This window comes from Crocodylus porosus, unplaced genomic scaffold, assembly GCF_001723895.1.
Source record: "Crocodylus porosus isolate Cpor-Errol unplaced genomic scaffold, CroPor_comp1, whole genome shotgun sequence".
Lineage (NCBI taxonomy): Eukaryota > Metazoa > Chordata > Crocodylia > Crocodylidae > Crocodylus > Crocodylus porosus.
This window is the reverse complement of record NW_017728925.1, coordinates 16,338,745-16,359,058: the sequence shown is the minus strand read 5'-3', so window position 1 is coordinate 16,359,058 and position 20,314 is coordinate 16,338,745. Positions and strand designations below refer to the sequence as shown.

At 49.0% G+C, this 20,314-nt stretch overlaps 1 protein-coding gene and 1 long non-coding RNA gene across 2 annotated transcripts in view; one reads left to right on the top strand and one right to left on the bottom strand.

Moving 5' to 3' along the window:
- Positions 1-20,314, top strand: part of KCNT1 (potassium sodium-activated channel subfamily T member 1) — a 171,953-nt gene that overhangs the window by 84,634 nt on the left and 67,005 nt on the right. The window lies entirely within an intron of this gene.
- Positions 280-20,180, bottom strand: LOC109314029. The gene is made up of 3 exons (XR_002102200.1): positions 19,674-20,180; positions 15,099-15,101; positions 280-292 (listed from the first exon to the last, which is right to left on the bottom strand). It is a non-coding gene; the product is annotated as an uncharacterized LOC109314029 (long non-coding RNA).

Below are 20,314 nucleotides of genomic sequence, written 5' to 3'. Positions count from 1 at the left end.
GGTGCGAAGACAATGCACCCAAGTTAACGTGTTGTCAGCCTGGGTGGAGAGGCTCTCATTCAGCTGTAAGGTACCTTAGATAGATGTAGTTCAGAGGGTTAATTTTTCTGGGGACCCTTGTAAGGCAGTTCCTAAGTGGTAAGTTATAGCCTCAGCAAAGACAAAACCCTAGCCTGTAGCTGTCTCTTAATCCTACCCAGTGAGCTTACCACTGCTTAGTTACTCTGGGCATGTTTATATGTGCAGTTAATGCCCAGAAAGTTTACTGCACGATGAAATACTGTGCAGTAAGCTTTCACCAGCAGGACATCTACACATGTTCCTCTTGAGAGCAAATTTGCTTCCAAGGGCAGCAGTTCAGTACAGGGTTACTTCAGCCCTGCTGTGCCCTATACAGCAGTCAGGGGAGCTCCAGGCTCCCCCAGGTGCCAGACCTGGGCTAGCAAGGGGCACCAGAGTCGGGCCCTGGTTTCCGGGGTGGTGGGGGAAGTTGTCATTCCTCTGGGGCAGCTGCCTTCCAGCCCTGTGCCTGATCTGTGGGTTGGGGCATGGGGCTGGGAAAAAGTCCCCTCCTCCACAGCTCTTCCTGAGCCCTGGACTCCAATCCTGGGGGAGCTGGGAGCCAAATAGCACTAGGACAAGGCCCCCTGCTCCTGTGGCTAACCAGGAGCAAATTTGCTCTTGGTCAGCATCTACACAAGCACTACTGCACAGTATCTACTGCGCAGTTAGTTTAGTATCTGTATTTACATTTTACAAGTACCGGCTGACTGCATAGTACAGGGGTTTTCCACCTCTTTTAAGGAGTGTACCCCTTCTGGTGGGTACCTCTTCTGGAGTGTACTCCCTTCCAGACAGGGGTGGGGGGTGCTGATGGCCAGACAGATGCAAAGCCGGCGGTGCACGGTGACGTGGAGTGGTGAATGGTGGCGGTAGAGGGTGGGGAAGCAGCGGGCAGCGGTGGCATGGAGTGGTGAATGGCAGCTGCGGGGGATGGGGACCTTGCAGGTAGCAGCCGCTGCTGCCATTCATCCCTCCATGCTGCCGTCACATGCTGCTTCCCTGCAGTAATACGCATACCCCCTGGGGCCATCCCAAGTACCCCCAGGGGTACATGTACCCCCTGGTTGACAACCTCTGGCATAGTGGACTAATTTACTGCTCAGTATTTTATGAGCACATTTACTTGGTGACGCTACTGCAGAGTAGATTAGTCTACTGCACAGTAAAGCATCTCATGTAGGCGCACCTTCTGTGTCCTGCAATTGTCTCTAGCTCTGCCCTCCTCTGTATCCCATCCTTTTGGTCTTTATTACTAAGGACATCTGTATGCTGATAAAAAAAAAAAAAAAACCCCCCAGCTAGTTAGTCTGCACCTGAAGTCCTATAACCCTTTGTTTATTGCTTCACAACGAGCTCCACCACCACTAAATGTAATGCCACGGGGAATTATGACTTCATTCAGGGAACGAGCAGCAGTCGGTGGGAGCTGATGAGCTCCTGAACAACAAAGATCCTGTTTTCATAGCAGTGTCCTTCAGAATAAAAAACAAGAGGCAAGAAATGCACAAGGCTCCTCCTAATACTAATTTGACCAGATGACTTGGTTTCCCTAGATATAAAAATCAGGTTCTTATAAGATCCTAGATACACTTCTGTATATTTCTTCAGTAAACGCATGAAATAAAGAAGTTGGAAGTGGGTGAGTGGTTCCCAGCTCCTTGTGTTTGTACTCATTCTTTGATTGCACTCAGCACAAAGTATCTTTGAATTGCGATGAGATATTTGATAGACGATGAGTCCGTACCTCCACAAGTGCCACCCAGAGCCTAAGAAAGTGGCCAAAGCGATTTTGGATGCTGAAGGAGATGTGGCAGCAACGTCTGCACGCTTAAAGTACAGTTAGTCTCCGCAGGGCCACTGGTGAAGCAGTCTTGATTAATCCCCAAACAAACTGGTTGTCTTGACACCCAAGCTGCTGTTAGAAGATGAACACGTTGCTTAAAGTAGGGGCGGGCAATTATTTTGGGTAGAGGGCCGCTTACTGAGTTTTGGCAAACCATCGAGGGCCTCATGACAGGCAGCCCAGGGCAGATAAATATTAATTTTCTAAATTTTTTAGGGGCCCTGTGGGCTGGATAGAGTGGCCTGGTGGGCCACATCCAGCCCCGGGGCTGCATTTTGCCCACCCCTGGCTTAAAGAGAAGGAACGCTTGCGTGAATCGGGGCTGTGTAATGCCTTCTCTGTACGTGTGCCACCCTGTTATACATGCCATGTCTGGCCTAGGGAGTGAAATGGGTCCCATTACCATTTAAAACAGGGCTTGGGCATGGGGAGAGGAACAGCAGCTGTACTTCCTGCACTTAGACATTTGGCCAACTTCAGGCCTGGTTCAAGGAGCTGTGCTTTCATTTTCCCTTCTGTAGCCCCTGATTCACCAGAGCTCATTGCACTGACCTCTCCCCTGGACTCCATTTCCATGCTGGCATGTCCTCCTCTTCCACTCATCCCTGCTCTCCAGATTGGCAAAATGCTGCTTGAGGTCTTCACGCAAGCCTTGATCGCCTGCCTGTGGCGTGCCTCTGTTCCTGCGAGGAGGTGCTGTCTGGGTGGGGAAGCTGGGGAGCTTGCACTGGTCTTAAGTCTCTCCTCAGTTCAGTTCACTTTGTGGCATGGGTATGTGTTTAAACACATTCTGGAGATTTAAGGGCATAATTGTTGCAGTGAGAAATATTCTGCACACTTTGACGACCCTCCAGAGGAGCTGAGACAGTGTGAAACTGAAGCTCTTAGCCTTGGCTCAAGCATTCAGGTCGGGTTATTTGCGGCATGAGATTATTTGTGGCAATACGGGCAGCTCTTCCGAGGTTATTGCAAAATAATTTCTCTCTGGGGAACAGAGCAAGCCTATGCATCAAGCCCTGTTTTAATTATTTTTAATGTCACAAAATAGAACCGGCATTGTGTCATTGCCACAGGAAGAGAGACTTGAAATGCCCAATGCATGCGGGTGCTTCAGAGAATTAAAAGCCTCATTTGCTGAGGTTCTGAGCTGGTAAAAAGCAGAGTTGGCAGCAACTAAACCACAGCAGGTCCTTGTGCCACCTTCTCCAGCCCCGTTGCTCTTTAGCCATGGATGCTAATTTCCACAGGTGAAAGGTGCTTCTGCCTTTGTAATGGCGATGTAAATCCTGCCTGGAGAGCTGTAGCATTCAAGAGACCTGGAGTAATTTATAAGAGCTCCTCCAAAGTCTACGCGGTCTGGCTGCACAGCTGTTGTTCTTTCTCCTGGCCAGGTCATCCCACTGTATAGCCACCCCTTAGGCCTTTTGCTGCCCTGGGGCCGTGATCCTCTGACTGTCCTCATTGCAGCAAGGTCAGGGGCTCGGCGCAGTGGAGCCATGGCTGCCTGGGGAGTCCTGGGGCCCATTTCCATTCCTTTTTTTTTTTTTTTTTTTTGAGCCATGTGTAATATAAAACTGAATCACTTCAAGGTGATTTAATCCTATCAACAAAGTAGTTCCCCTGCTCTCTCCTTCCCACTTATTAGGATAATTTCTTGATGGCTGTTTGTTGCCAGGGTGGGCAGTCTGCACTGAAGCTGACATTTTTGGCCAACGCGCAGAGTTTTACAAGGTTTTCCTTTACAGTTTGAAAATGCAACTGGTAAAGGCTTGCCTGGAAGAGACCGGGGGCTGGCTGTGTGCACCTGTGCATTGTCTGCCTGTCTCATCTCCCAGGGCTGTAGGTTGTGGCTGTGTTGGTCTAAGGACACAGGCAGACAAGGTTTGTTGGGTAAATCTGATCTCTTTTATTAGAGCAACTTGAATAGTTGGAAAAATTCTGCTTAGCAAGCATTGGGATTTAAATACCCTTTGTCAGGCTGAGGAAGTAATTGGAGTTGGTGTGTCCATTTCCCCAACATCCTTGATTCTCAACCAGGGTGGGTGCCATGAGATCCTTTTGAGGGTGCCCTGGGGTGCCACACTAGGTTAGGACTGTTAGGTGCGCAAGCATGTGTCACAAGATAAACTCATAGATTTCTAGTAGGAAGCCATAACATTAAATACATCCTGAGCTGTTCGGGTCTTTCTGAGTTCTTTGCAGCAGGAAAAACCCCCAACCCTCGTATTATTTTTCAATAGTTAAAAAAATGAGTCAAAACAAAAAACTGGCATTTTCCAAGGGGGGGGGGGTCTAATGAAGGGTGCCTGGAGTCTAACAAGGTTGAATCATAGAAAATGAGGGTGGGAAGGGACTTCCAATCCAACCCCCTGCTCCAAGCAGGACTGTGCCCAAACAGATCATCCAAGCCAAGGCTTTGCTAGCCAGGTCTTCAAAACCTCCAAGGATGGAGACTCCCCCACCTATCTGGGTAGCCTGTTTCAGTGCTTCACCACCCTCCTGGTGAGAGGTTTCTTCCTAATATCCAACCTCAACTTCCCTTGCTAAGAACATCCCTTGTTGAGAACCACTGCCCTACGTGAACTGAATGCCCCCTGCTCTTGCTTTCTCTGCCGGTCCTTCTCCCAACATAACTCTCATCAGACTGGGCGGAGGGCTCTTCTACATTGCTGCACACATGGCTGAGCTAGCTTTACAGGGACAGCCCTTCACCATTTGAATATTTATTCACCTTCTCCGGGCAGCTCTGCGGGGCTGAGTTCCTTGCTGCCCTGGCTGTACACTTGGCAGTACCTGCTTTCAGGCTGGCTCAGGGAGGTCTGCAGGAGTTGCGGTCACAGCAATCCCTCCAATGGAGTTACATCCTTACTTGGCCTTTCCCCTCCTCCCCAACCTGGCTCTAAATATTTCAGCTCATGTTTTCATGCTTCTCGCTCTGGTTCCTTTCTGTCTTTTGCCTTTCCAGCTCTCTGCATTTCTGTTGTCCTGCCATGCTCTGCACACCAGTCACTCTGTTTCTGTCTCTCCTTTTATGCCAGCTCCTGAAGGGCTTTGCTTTTGCTGGTGGGTGAGATGCTTCACTGAAACCTTCCTACATTCCACCTCCTCCCCACCTTTTTTTTTAAACCTTCATTAACTGTAGGACTCACACAAGCAAAGCGTGTGTGGGCGTATCTGGGAATTGTTCTACATCTGCACGGCTGATACATGGAGATCCCCAAAACTGCAGCGCAGCATTGTGTTTATTAAATATGCATAGCACATCTCTGTCATCCGAGTCATTCTGACCCTTTTTGCCCCATTAGCAGAGGCAGTTGCTATCAGGAAAGGGAAGTAGGATAATGGAAGGAAATCACAAAATCGAAGTAATAGGGATGGCTTGAAGGGGAGGGCAGTGGGGTGAAGATATATGTATCTAGGTACTTTGTGTGGTTTAATTGCCAAGATGCCTAAGCCTCTAGATGTTTTGTTTGATCTTTTATGCAAAACGACTTTGGCATTCATTCAGGTTCTCCTGGCTTGGTGCCCATATCCGAAAAAATCACCTGTACAGTTGGCACTGATTAATGCTCTTCACGGCTTTCTCCACAGAAGCCAAGTGATAAATAGGTCAGGAAACAACTGTCATTTTGCCTCAGAAAGGGTCAAGATAACCTTGGGTGCAGACGGATGTAATAATTATACGAGTATCGAATGATACCGCTATAAGCTATTACAGTGTACCTGTTAAATCTGCTTGCTCCTGTAGCAATACAAGTGGAGCAAAACCGCTGTAACTTTAGCCCTGCTCTTTTCAGGTTAAAGTTACCGTGATTTAGCTGGCTTTTCCCTCTCCAGGAGCATGTGGATGTAACAGTTATAGCTTAATAGTCGAGGTACACTCCCTAGCCCAGTCCCCTCCTGTCCTTAAGCAGTTGAGTGGCAGGTATGTCTCTAGCCCCCTTCTTACCTGCTGAGAGGCATCATCATTTGCACTGGTTTTTTTGGACACATGGGGGATTTCAGATTGAATGCTCATGAACAACAATCTGCATGCTGTTGTTTGGGAGTATTTTGCATTTCCCCTCCTGCACAGATTACCAGTGGCTAGGTTAATGCATCAGCTGGAAGTGCTGCACAGCTGTATTTTTAATATTGAAGAATACCTTGATGTCTTATTTGCCTCGCTTAGGGCTACTGCAGCATCCCACATAGTTATTGCTGACACATCCAAGCACAATGTCTTGGCAGATATCCAACCCCATGTGTAGTCTCTCGGGGTTTGCCTCTCTCATTTCCTCCTTGTTGTTACACTGGGATGATGTGAAGCCGTTGCTTAGTAGTGATGGGATCAAGGATAAGCCAATATTTCAATGCACTGACCACTCTGCTGGAGTTAGATCAGTGTTTCTCAACCCGTGGGTTGTGATCCAAAAGTAGGTCGCACGAATATATGGAAGGGGCATGAACCAACTTTAAAAATGGGTTCTTTTTGAAAGGAGAAAAACACGGGAAACCATGGGTTTTCCCTTGCAGATTGGCAGAGTTCCCCCCATGCCCCCTACACCCTCCCCTGCCCCGCACACTGGGGACTGGGGGTGGAGGGAGCGGGTCGGGACCAAAGGGCACTGGGTCGGGCCTGGCCATTGATGTTTACAAATGGGTCCTGGTCCAAAAAGGTTGAGAACCACTGAGTTAGATCATACGGCTGAAGCTGAGCTACACTGATCTCCAGTGCCTCTCCTCCTGTCGAAGAGTCACCAAATTGCCCCCAGCTACAGGTCTGTGACCTTGCTTTGAGTGACTGCTTCCAGGGAGTTACGCTAAGGTCTGAAAACATCTCTGTCCCATTTCAAACAGCCAGGCACGGCCAACGTTCACTTTTGCTATAGTAGGAATCCCTTTCTGACCTGGCAGGAAGAAGATTTTTTTCCTTGAAGTTAGAAAGCCATCTAAAACCTTGCGAAAGAAAGCCTTCCTGCATCGCATGCTGAGCTGCACCTGTCTGCTACCTGTTGAGCTGCACATGCCGGGTTGTGCGTGTCCACTGAGCGTTGTATTTTGCAGCATGGTTGTGCCAGCAAGTTTTTGACTGGTGCAGGTAGAACTGATTTGAAATTTTCCGACAAAGCAGGGTGTCTCATCAGAAACCGCGTCTTCAGAGAATGAGAAGTGCCTAATGGAAGGATCTCCAGGCCAATGACCTTCTGTGGGGTGATGGGCAGCTTTCCAATGGAAACAGGCCTGGTTTCCTGGTGTGGTGCTATGTCTCAGGGTCCAGCCTGCCATGGACTTTGCAGCGAGCTGCTGCCCTCCTCCTGCATGGAAAGCTCGGGGAGCTTCGCTGGCTGCTATCAGTGGCTGACTATGGTGAGGTTGGCCAGGACTTTTTCACTGGAGCTGCTTTTTGGACAGAAGATCCTGCTTTATTAAATGGAAACTGTCTGTGGGACTGTGCCAGATCCAGGAAAAGTTGTACAAGGAAAGATTTCTCATCTCTAGGACAGGAATTGGGTCTGGGAAACAGAAACCCTCCCGTATCTGGGGCTCAGCGCAGTCACCTGCGGTGTATGAGAAACAGCAATGAAAAGCCATAAATTGAAATTTCCCAGGTGCCTGTCCAGACTACCAGGCTAGTCTAGGATGCATTTTTCTCTTTTTGCTTGGCTTTTGGTGGAAAACCATGACAGATCTTTGTTTCATTTTGATACAAAATTAAAGGGAGGTGGGGGATGAAATCCTGAAGACTCACTGGCTGGAAAAACCATTTCCTGCCCAGCTCTTCTGGAAACAGAAAGGTGCTGTGCAGCTACTGCTATTCCTTGTCAATAAAGTGCCTTGCTGATTTGATAACGCAGAGAAATTTCAGTGTTTTGCCAAAGGGAGAGTAAAAACCTCGGCATAGAACAGCAACAGCAGCATCGGCGATTCTTTGTGTTTGGTCTCAGCTGCTAACCAAGAGTCTTGCATGGCTTTAAAAAAATCACTTCAGCCTCATAAATCTTCTGTGCCATTGGCAAACATCATTCTCCTTGTTTCACAGAGAGTAAAAGGAATCAGACCTCATGACAGAGGTGATATTTTTGCCCCCAAAATGTCTTTATTTTAGAGAGAGTGGAGTACGTAACTTGTCCAAGATCACACAAAGTTTGTGGCACCCAACCCCAGACCCCTTCATTCCGCCTCCCCTTTCTACTCCAAAGCTGTCATAAAATTTGGCTTGGAAAATGTCAAGAACGAATCCCTGGTGCAGCTGCTCCGCTGGTTTATCAGGAATTTATTTAGTGTGGGTTTTTTTCTTTTCCAAATCACCTTAATAGCAGAGGAGATTTGGGCAGTGTCCAAAGCAAGTTGCCATCATATTAATCCCACTCTGTTGGTTGGTCAGGAGTTTTTTTGGAGCCGTCTAGATTTTCAAAATATTCCCAGCTGTTGTCACATGAAGCAGAGGGGCCAGGGGAGCTAAGGAGGGCTGCATGTGCTGAGCGCCCAGTCAGTCCTGGAGCAAAGCGTGCGGTGGGGTGAGCTTGAAGGGCGACGTAGAAAGTCTGGAGTACCATGTAAGTCTCATGGAAGTGCAGAGTGGGAGGGTGGGGGGAGCTAACATTTGCTGGGGGCGGATATTCTTTGTAACCCCCTATTATCCATCCAGCCTGCCATTACATGAGTGCACTCATGTAATGGCAGGCTGGATGGATTGGCTTGACAGTCACCTTGCTGGGGTCGTTTGACCCCAGTACTCTTTCCTGCCATGGCAGGAGATCAGACTTGATGATCTGCTGAGGTCCCTTCTGACCCTAGAAACTGTGAAACTCAGCCTTGTAGCTTTGCATGCTCTGCATTGCTGCTGTTTCTGTTCATACGTATATTCATGACTATTTTCCACTTCTGCATTTTCCACTCCTGCATTGGGAAAAAAGGGCTCCAATTCTTGCGTCACACCTCCCTAAATATCTAGGGGAGATACCGTTATATTGCAGAGCTATCCAGCTGCCTTTTTTTCCAAGCAGCTTTTGCTTCGTGGCTGAGATTTGAGCTGTGCTTATTTTAGGTCTGTGTTCAACACTTGTTAGAACAAGGTCTGATGTCTTTTTTGGAGCTCATCACCTTGGAATAAATTACCTCTGCTCCTAGGTTAATAAAGCACAATAAATAACTGCACTATTGAAATGAAATTGGTCCAGTATGTGGGGCACATAATAATAGTAATTGCTGCTCTTTAAAGCGAGGGGCTTGTAGCGAAGCTGGTATTTTGAGGATTATCAGAGCGGGCCCCTGGGTGTTTGAGGCTGGAAGGCAGCGAGGGTGAATTCCATGAGATTCCTCCCCAAAATAAAACCTTTGTGGTCTGCTTTCAAATTCTTTTCTAGTGAAAAGGGACATGCTGGTCTTTAGATGCATCCACCACGCAAAGCAGGTGGGACACTGGAGGTTTGCAGAAGAGCAAGTGGATGGTTTGGTGGGAAGTCCTTTTCCTGTGGCATGGGAGGGCTGGTTCATCGGCTGCCAAACTCAACTGGTGTTGTTGGATTCTGGGCAATAAGCTGAACAGGAGCCAGCAGTGTGCCCTTGTTGTGAAGACAATTAATAGTATCCTGGGCTGCATCTGTAGGAGCACTGCCAGCAGGTTGAGAGAAGAGATTATTTCTCTCTGTTTGGCACTGGTGAGGCCACATTTGGAGTCCTGTGTCCAGTTTTGGGTCCCCCCCACTACGGAAAGGATGTGGACAAATTGGAGAAAGTCCAGTGGAGGGCAGTGAAAATGGTTTGGGGGCTGGGACCCATGACTCACGAGGAGAAGCTGAGGGAACCGGGCTGATTTAGTCTGCAGAAGAAAAGACTGAGGGGGATTGAATAGCAGCCTTCACCTCCCTGCAGGGAGGCTGCAAAGAGGATGGAGCTGGGCTGTTCTCAGTGGGGGCAGATGACAGGACAAGGAGCAATGTGCTCAAGTTGCAGAAGGGGAAGTTGAGGTTGGATATTAGAGAAGACTTCCTCACTAGGAAAGTGGTGAAGCATTGGAGCAGGTTGCCCACAGAGGATGTGGACTCCATCCTTGGAGGTTTTGAACACCTGGGTAGACAAAGCCCTGGCTGGGATGAGCTAGTTGGGGCTGGTCCTGCTTTGAATAGGGGTTGGACTGGATGTTACCTCCTGGGGTCCCTTCCAATCCTCATTTTCTGTGGTCCTGTGATTTACATAAAAGTTAAAGTTATTCTTTAAAAAAAAAAAAAAAAAAACTATGGCAAATAAATCATAGAGAAGCTGGCAGGCTGTAATATTCGTGGTAGCCCCACAGTGAGCGATGGGGAGCGTCTACCCACCCAGTGGCTTTCTAGCAGTTCAGTCCACCTGCTTTGTGTTGAGCCTGAAGTGGTGCTAATGGGATGCACAGTAAAGACATCGGGTCATAGTCATCCCTAACAGAGCAGCACTGACTTCCAGGAACGCCTCTTTCTTTGTGAACTGGTGAGACGTGTTTGCCTGCCAGCCACCTCTAACGTTTCCTCCACGTATGGACAGCGAGCTACAGGTGCATCCTGTTCTTGCCACCATCCGCCAAGGCAGTGGGGCTGCAGCAGACACTGTGCCAATTCTGAGTATAGCAGCTGGGGGCTTGCACTTGGCCATTACACAAGCACATCTAAATTGGCCGCCGCCCTATCAGACCCCAGCGGACAGACCTCCAGAGCTGACAGCTCGATTCTGCAGCTTGGGCACAAGAGGGTGTTGCACATAGTGACCAGTGCGTTATGGTTTGCACTTAGCAATCCCCACCCCAGCTTGTAACAGCAGATGCTTTTACAAGACAGCTCTCTTCCTTTAGCAAGAGATAGTATGGTGGAGGCAGGTAGTGCAGGCCTTCTGCACGGCAGTGAGCTGACCTCTCTCATCTTGGTGGGAACGCATATTTTCATCATCGAATCCAGGTGCTTGCTGCTTGCTCTATGCATCTGTGGTGCAATGGGTGGCATGAAGCACTTGTGGCCATGCAGCAGGGTTTGACCTGACTATTTCACACCTACTGCAGCTTTGCCCATGAATTGGGCAATCGTATTCTCACATGGCGGTGGTGGAGAGCTGGATGAGCAGTTAACTGCTCTTTGGCAGCTCCTATATGTCTGAAGAAAGGGGAACAGTCAGGGATGGGGATAATGTCCCATTAGTCATAGATGGCTCCAGAGTGGGCACCCTCCCCACCTGTGGTACTTGGCAGCGGCCCATCGGTGCCATGCACTTTCTCCCTCCTTTCCGGGAATTGGTGGGCTAGTGGAAGAGGGCTGCTGTTCTAAAAATGCAGCTCCCTGTCTTGTCTCTAAATCACTGAATGAGGCTCCACGGTGCCCAGCAAGATCAGCCAGTGTGGTTGTTTTAGTTGCAGCATATCGATGTATATGGGGCAACGTCAGCAAAGGTTACCTGATACCGGCTGGGACGCTATACAGCCGCAGTGGCCCGCAGCAAGGCAGGCTTCCCGAAACATGTGCTTTGGTGTTCCTTGTGCTGCTCACACATAGGCTGCAGCTGTTGCCTTGGCTGCCGTCCATGTCAGCCTCTTGAATCGCTTGCCCCCCTGTAGACAGGGTTACCAGGGGGCATCGAGGCAGGGCCAGTGCTCAGCACTCGCTGGAAATCAGGCCTCTTTACAGTGTCTTGAATTAGGCATCCAGGAACTGAGACACTTTCAGCCACTGGGACCTTTGGAAAAGGCAGGCAGTGATTCAGCCGGGTCTTGGGGGCAGGTATCGACCAAGAGAAGGACCAAGCAGGAAGGGAAAGGCAGTGTAGCAGTGTGCTGCTTTTTATGGGAACTTGCACAGTTACCCACCGGGGCTTTGCCTTGTTTTTTTGGCAAAGCCTCATACTTGGTGGCAGCCGTGGGCCATTTGTCTCGCTTCTCATGCATACCTGGTTGCCAGAGAGGAACCTGCCGCAGCTGATGGGGGCACAGAGCTGCATTCTTGAATTGTCTTGTGCCCCTTTCGGATACCTCTGACAGTGGCAGGCCGTTCATACCGTGGGGCCTTTCCCTACCCCACTGTGTGCCTTCAGACACAATATGCTCCTTTGTTCACTTTAGGATTTATTTTTTTTTTGCTACCTTTGACTGCATTCGCCCCCCGCATGCCCTGTTGTCTAAGTATATCAGTAACTGCTGAGGACACCCACACTAAATCTTCTGCTTCTGAGGCAGATATGGGACAGGGATGGGAGGAAGGTAAGGGTTTTAACAACTCACTTGTTGAATGCTGCCTTTTTAAGGCTCTCATCAGTGCTTGAACAGCTGCTGCAAATTACCTAGGGCTCCGGGGTTTGGTCTGTGAATTTAGAGGGGACATGGCTGTCTGCATTGTGTAGATCTGACCTCAGGGAATGGGACTGTGCAAAACCTTAGGGTTAGTCTGGTTGGTCTCTGCTTGTTGTTATAAGGAAGCAAATGTAAAGGCAGTGTCTGCCCAGGATATTTTGCCATTTTGGCTTGTTTTAAGAATGCTTGTTTTCATAGTTGCGGCTATCGCTGATGGATAAACAGTCCAGTTTTTCATGCAGAGAAAGCCCTCTGGTATTCATTTCTTATCCATCAGTGTTTACAGTCGTAATGTTTTTTGAAAGTGGTTTGCATTACTATAGATCAGCAAGCCATCTGCCGGCAAACCTTGATTGATATTGCTGCTGGTTTCTTCATTACAAAGGCAAACATTTCTGTACAGCAGGCCATGCTTTCAGAAGGTGCTACTTCAATTAGCTGCATTTAATCCTTGGTGGCTCTGATGAATTGGACATCCATCGATCGATACAATAGCTGAGGGCCAATCCTCACCATGTTTTGGGACAAATTTAACTAAGATAGAGAGCAATTACCTGAAGCATGCAGTGTAGTGAGTACTTATGTCTATCTGATTTATTTGTAGAAGATATGTCCTGACACAGATTAATTATTTCCAAAGCAAGACTCCTAGAATAATTTATCTCAACATGCTATAGCCTTTCCTCACAAAGTTCTTCATTAATAGCAGCTTGGAACTGAAACCTCCTTTTGACGGTACTGGTGTAGATACTTTCACCCCTTGCTTTTTATCTGTGTGCATTGCTGTTTATCAGTCATCATGTCTCAAAACTTCACCGCACGTTATATCTGGAAACATGGGGAGCAATGGCCCAGTTTTCAGTGTTATATTACACTGGGTGAGAGTATAGGTGTCTTTTCCAATTTCTGTGCACATGGACAGCCAGCGAGCAGGCAACATCGTTTTGGGACCAGCGGTGCTGGTAGGAAGAGTTTGATTTCACCAGCTCTTCTTTTTTCCATTCTCCAGCTGAAAACTGCCTTCAGTTTCTTGGCTTTTGCTTTCTACAGCTTCAGCCTCTCCAGGTTTGATACTGGAGGGGTCCTGGAGTGAATAGGGCAGCAAGCATGTCTTGCTCTGGGCATTTCTTCTCTTGCCTTCCATTAGGGCATAAATATTTCTAGCTGCGTCATGAAATCCCCTGGGCTGACACTGCAGATCCAGACTGCTTCCTGGATATTTAATAGAGTCCTTTGCTTCATGCTACAGTATTTCCAGCCCTCCCTGGCGATGGGTTTTAATAGTACTTTCAAATATTGTCTTACCAGTTGCTTGGTTCGTAAGATGTGTCGTTAGTGAGTGGTTCCCTTGCAACAGAACCAGCGTGAAAGCCAGATGCCTTCATAGTTCTTGCTAATAGCTCCAGGACTCTATTATAACATTTCTGTTACAGCATCCAGCTTTCTATGCTACATTGCCCATGAAACAACGTTGTGCGCACGCTCCCTGCCAGCATCGTTGGAGTCAGCAGTGAATGTGCAAGTGAACGGGGAGTTTCTTCTACAAGTAGCTCAGGAAGCAGCATCTGCTGTCTCACCAGGTTCCTTGTCTCTTTCTCCCACTTTCTACCTGCTTTTCCTGTGGGATCCAGAGAGGTTTCCCAAAGGTGCAGACTTGATGCAGCTAAACGAGGACTCTGGAGCTGTTGTTCACCTTCACCTGGAACGCAGCCTCCTCCAGCAGTAACCGGGATTGGGCCGGAGACGCAGGACTGTGCTTTACTCTAAATCCAGTGACTGAGACCTGTGCTATCAGCTTTACATGACAGAGTCCCACTGCAATTGGTGCCAAAGGGTGCCTTGCTAGTGCAGACTACTCATTGGTCCAGTCCCCCACGCTCTCTTCTAGCGGTCTCTCCAAGAACAGCCTTAGGAAGGGTGCTTCTATGCAACATCCCCAGGAAGGAAGTGTCTTCTAGGGTCTGGCAATGAGAAGTTAGCTGGTTTATGGCCTGGAAAGCCTGTCAGGATTTATATCCCTTATACTCCTTTAACCTAGCTAATCAAATGGAGGGTGATTTCTTCCACAAGCACTTTCCCTTTGAGTAGGCAACTGTGGATCCTCTAGTTCATGGTGTGCACGGAAGAGGTCTAGTGGGTGCTTGATGAATTCGCTTGTGTGGAGTCCTGCAACCACCACACCAAGACCTTCGCCTCATACGCTTAGGCAAGAGTATGGAGGAGTGGAGACTGCCCAAAACTTACCCCCTGCACCTTTAGCCCATTGAGACAGACTCCAAAGGCCAGACCGAATCCAGATGTTGAGCACTTTGATGGCTGTAGCTTCTGCCAGAGAGCAACAGAGGAGACCTGCTGCTGACTGCCTAATGCCTCAGCAAGGCAGGATGTCTCTTAGCCTGTCTGCAACCAAGAAATGCCCATAAGATGGTGGGAGCCAGGTTTTTGAGGCACCCTGTACTCACCTTACTTTGGAGGTTGTGACATTGTGGTATTTGATAGGATCTACCCTGCCACGTGTAGCCCCCCCACATACTTCCACCAGGCCCTCCGGTCGGATGCAGTTTTCAGTGATACCCCAGACCAATTTATTGTAGATGTGTGAACATATGTAGTCATTTTTTGAGAGCCTGGCAAATTCGGCACTGATTATTTCAACCACACAGGAGAACTTATCAAGAGCAGCTTCGCCGAGCTCATTGCTCGTCCGTTCTCAAGGTGTCTTTTGCTTCCTGTACATTAGGCCACTTCGGAGCAGGACATTGGGGTTAATAACAGCAAGTGTCACCACTTGCTGACAGTGACCCCCTCCATATCCCCCACCTTCTTCCTGAATTTTGTTAAGAGGCGTTTCTGAAACAATACCGCAGCTTACTGAGAAAATCCTCGCACAACCCCCTGCCTTACGGGCTCAGCGTTCCTGCTCAGGAAGTGTTTGTTTTATTAGATCTAGTAGAGCTAATCGATCAGAACTAGTAGGTGCTGTTTTCCTTTAAATCACGATTCCGTCCTGTACGTGCCAAGCATTGAATAGTTGAGCAGGGGCAGGCAGTGACATAGGTACAAAGGAATGGGACAGTGAAAGGTTTAACATCAGCTGCAGCTCTTGGGTTTGTTTGCCGTGGTCGATTCCACACTTGGGCCCTAACAGTATTTTGACAATCTCTTGTAAGTAAAAATAGTAGTAGTGGCTGACGGACGCCAGCACGACAGAGAGAGAAGCGGGGGGACGAGTAATTTGTTGCACTCTCGGCTGCTTTGTTAGGTTCCTTAGTAATAAATGGGCTCCTTTGCCATTCTAATGCAAAACTGACACATGGCTAATTTGCAGAACGATCTGTGTAACGCTGTGATTAGCAGTAGAACTGCAATTATGCCACCTCTGAGGCTGTAATAATACCAGAGAGAGAGTCTGTCAAGAGTTATAGCTATTTTTGTGGTCACTGAGCTCTGCTTCATGCATGGCCCTAGAGGTCTAAAGAAGGCTGGGGTTTCACTTCGCAGCTTTTCCAGACAAAGATGGACATGGTTGCATTGGGTCCTCCAAATTCCTCTCTTCCATGGGGTCTGTGGGTAGAGCAGAGGGGCATGGGGTTTGAGACTGCTGAGAAATGAATGCAGGACGGCTCAGTTTTGCTTCCAAAATGAACAGGGATGGGGGCCCAGAGTGTCCAGTGTGTACATGCAGACTTGTGAGAGAGTCTGTGAGTTTATCTGTGTCTTTACCTTGCCCCGTGTCAGTACGCAAGCTTCTGACACATTCCCTGGATCTACTGTGCCCCGGGTCTGTATACTACCTCACAATATATTTGTTGGATTTGTCCCACATCTGTATGGTAGCTCATGATATATTCCCTGGATTTATCACATCCCGTGTGTATGCAAACGTATGATATATTCTGTGGATTTATTGTGCCCTGTGTCTGCCATTTATGAGCACTAGGAGGTTATTTATTCATTTAGCAAATACGGTTTTGGCATATTGTTCCAGCCATCTTAAGGCAACATCATCACCACTGTGAAGAGCTTGAAGGCCACCAGGCAGCAAATGGACATAAGTCAACCATGTGGTGTTTGAACTTGTCCGCAAGGACATTTGTTGTCATTGCAGAGGTCCCACTGGTATACATTTGAGGCACAGTGACCTGGTCGAGTTTGAAACTGGTTGAAAAGTGCCCAATAACGGCATGGCCAGTTAAATCCTGGTTGACTGACTGTAGGGTCAGAGATGATGTGGTGATGGATTGGTGCTTGTGCCAGCCATTCTTCATGCCATTGAGTCAGTGTTTGAAAGGGTGGACCATATGGGATGTCTTGAGGGGAGCTGAGCTATTGGTGGGTGGAAGATGTCCCAGTGCACTAGTAGCATAGGATTATCCCATAGTCTGGCTACTTCATTCGTGAGGTAGAGGTAAGGGGGAGCATCCAGGTAAAATCACTGCTCTCTTCCCTGTTGTCCCATTCCTTCAGGTGCTTATCAAGTCAGGCACAAAGGATGTCTAAAATAAAAATAGAGTTTACCAAGCTTCATCTTTCAGTGGAGGAGAAGACGGTAGTATTCAGACCTCCTTTATGCCTTGGCTTTGGGTTAGACCCCAGCCTTATTAATGCTGAAACAATACAACCAGCTTTCTTCCTCGTTGCATCGGTGCTCTTCGGTACTGGCTTGCCTTCCATCTTCACGTGGGGAGTGAGAGGCATTGGTGTCTTCTATTTCTTTCTGTGGTTTGGCAGAAACCTCCGTAGAGCTCTTTTCCCCTTATGCTTTAGAAATGCAGGATGTTGAAATCCAGGAACAGGGGATCTGGGCTGGACTGGGACTGAGCAAGGAGAAAGCCAGAGGAAAGGGGGTGGACCAGAGCAGAAATGTCTGTCAAAGGTGGGGACGTGGAACCGAACAGTGCAGGTGGAACAGTGCCGCATGTAGTCCAGGTCTTTTTAGATGTGTCGCAGGATACTGAAGTGCCCTGCTCCTGGGAAGAGGGACAGGTGCCAGTTGCCGGGGCAACCGCAGTTGGGTCAGCTGACCAGAAGGGGGCAGAGCCTGGCCTATATAAACAGCCTAGGCTGAGACCAGAGTCAGTGCCCGTCTGGCAGCCAAGGAAGGTGGGACTCTGTTGCAGCACGCAGAGCAGGGAAGCCGGATGGCCTGAGCAGTTGCGGTGTGACGATACTGGGCGGAGGAAACCCCAGTAGGGACAGAACATGGATTTTTGACCGGGCGGTTTAGTTTATGTTATAGCCCAGGGGCTTTGTGTTTGGTGTTTACTATCCAACCGGAGGACCGGGGGAGGCTGTAGGGGTGGAGGAGGCCTCGTAGGAGCTCCCCAGTAGCATGGGGGTTCCTGGTGCTGGAGAGGGTGCTGTGTTTTGGGGGGTGTATAGACCCCAGCCCCAGTGGGGCAGTGTCGTGCAGGGGAAGCCCCAGTGCGGGCGAGCACGCAGGCGAGAAGCCCCACTGTGGGCGAGCGACCCGAGAAGGTGGGTCTGGGGCCAGGCACAGCTATGGCCACCTGAGCCTCGGTGGGGTTTGTAGACCTGAGGAGGGGGTGTACTGACCGCAGCCCCGAGAAGGGCACAGTGCATTGGGGGCCAGGCACAGCTACGGCCACCTGAGCCCCAATTGTGAGGAACACCAGAGTGGGCACTGGCGAGAAGCCCCCGGGAGGGCGCACAGAGGAATAGAAGCCCCCGGGAGGGGAATTTGGGGGCCAGGCACGGCTACAGCCACCTGAGCCCCAATTGCGAGATGAGGCCCCAGTGCGGGCAGGAATCACGAGGCAAGGCCCCAGTGCGGGCTATGAGAGCTCAGACAGGGAAGAGGCCCCAGTGCAGGCTACGAGAGCGTGGGGAGACAGGCCCCGGTGGGGGCGGGAGCCACAAGAGAAGCCAGGAAGCGCCTGTGAGGGCGCAGGTGGGCAACGGAGACGAGGCAGAGAGCCCGTGGGGGCCCGGGTGACCGTAGGGCCCACACGTGGCCCAGAGGTTCGAGTGCACCGTGTCACCAAAGGCAGGGCACAGACTGGGACATCTTAAGGCATCGTGCTAAAGAGGGTAAAAGGCAGCCTCCTTTTACCAATAATTAACATCAAAGATGTGGCGGGCGAGATAGAGAGGGTGCATTTGAAACCGATTTGGCACGGTAGGTAGGGGGCGCTAGGAGAGTTCACGGCACCCCTAGGTTGCATCCTGCCACAAGATGCCTCTTGAAGCTCCCTCCGCTCAGGGCCACTGAGCAGCATTCAGAAATTCTTGCAGAAGCTCCTTGCGTGCCTTCGCTTTATTGCCTCGGTACCATAACTTCAGTGGTCCTGCAAGTCTAGTAAAATTCAGAAATGTTTGGCAGCTCCTGGATTTGGCTGGAATGGGCCATGTGGTATCTTAGCAACAGAAGTCATGTTTCTCTTTGTAGATGGGAATGATGTCTTTTCTTTTTAATGGCTCAGTGCTGCCATACATGGCTCTGACGTGAGACCGAGTCATCCGTGTTTCAGGGATGCTGCTGCGATCCCACGACAGCTCTTATTCTGCTGCAGCCTAGCTCAACTCTGGCAGTGCAAAAGCAAACCCAGAATCCAGGGTAAATGCAAGAGTAGCTGATGGCGGCAGTGGAGATATGGGTCGAGGGATGTTTTGGTGGACCCAAGGTTTTTCTGAGAAGAGTTTGAACTTTGCAAGATTTACACTAAGTGGAAAGCAGGCCAACAAAACCTTGTCCAGTTTTCCTGGGCTGCAAGTCGCATGTAAAACCAGGCTTTCCCCACCATTCAACATAGCGCGGGTGTTCACATGTTATATTTCATGCTGGAAGTCACTGATGTGGGAACTGGAAAGTATTGGTGCTCGCAATTCTTGGCTGGAGGTCCGGCCCTATGAGTTCGGTGAGATCCATAAATATTGAACTTCACTCTTTGGGTTTACACTACCTGGCTATTCAGAGATCTTGCTCAGTTCTTCACCTTCTTTGCAAGCTTGCCCTGGGTTTCATGTACAACTTGGGGGGAACGCTTGAGGGAAAGCAGTGCTTCATTCATTGTTCCAGAGTTGCGGTCAAGAATATAAAAGGACATTTTAGAGAAAACAAGTGGCTGGTGACCACTAACTAGTTTTGATCTGCTGGGAACATGCAGTGTCTAAAATATGGAAGAGAAATAACCACCTAATGGACAGCATCAGCTGGGCGGTACATAAAATATATGATAGTGTGTATGTCTACATGTGCATTTATGCCAGCTCAAATTTACTGCACAGTAAATTACTGTGCAGTAAACAGGAGTAGGCTGGCATCTACATGTGCAGGCATTAAAGTGCATTAATGCTGTGTGTGGACTGACTTGGGACTAAAGTTAGTCCCAAGGCAACCCATACACACAGTGTTACTGTGGCGTAAGGTGTCTCCATGAGTGTTACTGAGCAATAACTAATCAGGCATGATGCAGGTATCAAATTTACGCTCAAGTTGGCATAAGTCACCATGTTTACTGTGCACGTATAGACATGTGCCCGTACTGTGCAGTAATTTTGGTTGCTGTGCAGTAAATGCACACATGTAGACATGACCACAGTGAACAAGCAATGTGGGGATAACACAGAAAGCAGCCAGTTTCATTGGAGATTTACACATGGTCCTTGGGCAAGCGATCCCGTCGGACAGGGCATTAACTGTATTTCCTCAATGAAATTGCATGCCACTAATGATGCAGAAAATGGACAGTGAATACAGCAGCTGCTCTGCGTCGTTTGGATAATAGTGTAACAGGGGAGAGTCGCTTTTCTGTTCAAACAGTGACAAGTTTTCATCTTGGAGGTCTAAAGCAAAAAGGTCAAGTACCTGTTTTTAAACAGTGTTTGGCTCCCTCGCGTTTATCCTCTTCACAGCTGGAGAGTGGCACTTACTTCTCTTTTTAGAGAACAAGATAGCAACATGTGGTTACCAGCAAGATAAATACCAGAGCCCGCAGCATTTAGACCCACATCTCAGCAGCCAGGACACACGCAGGGCCCAATCCTGCAGTCCTTGCATTGGCGCATCCTCCGGCACGACCTTGCAACATGTAACCTGGGGCAATGAGTGAGAACCCAGGAACTGTGCAAAGGGCTGGGGGAGTCGGTTTTGGAGCCCC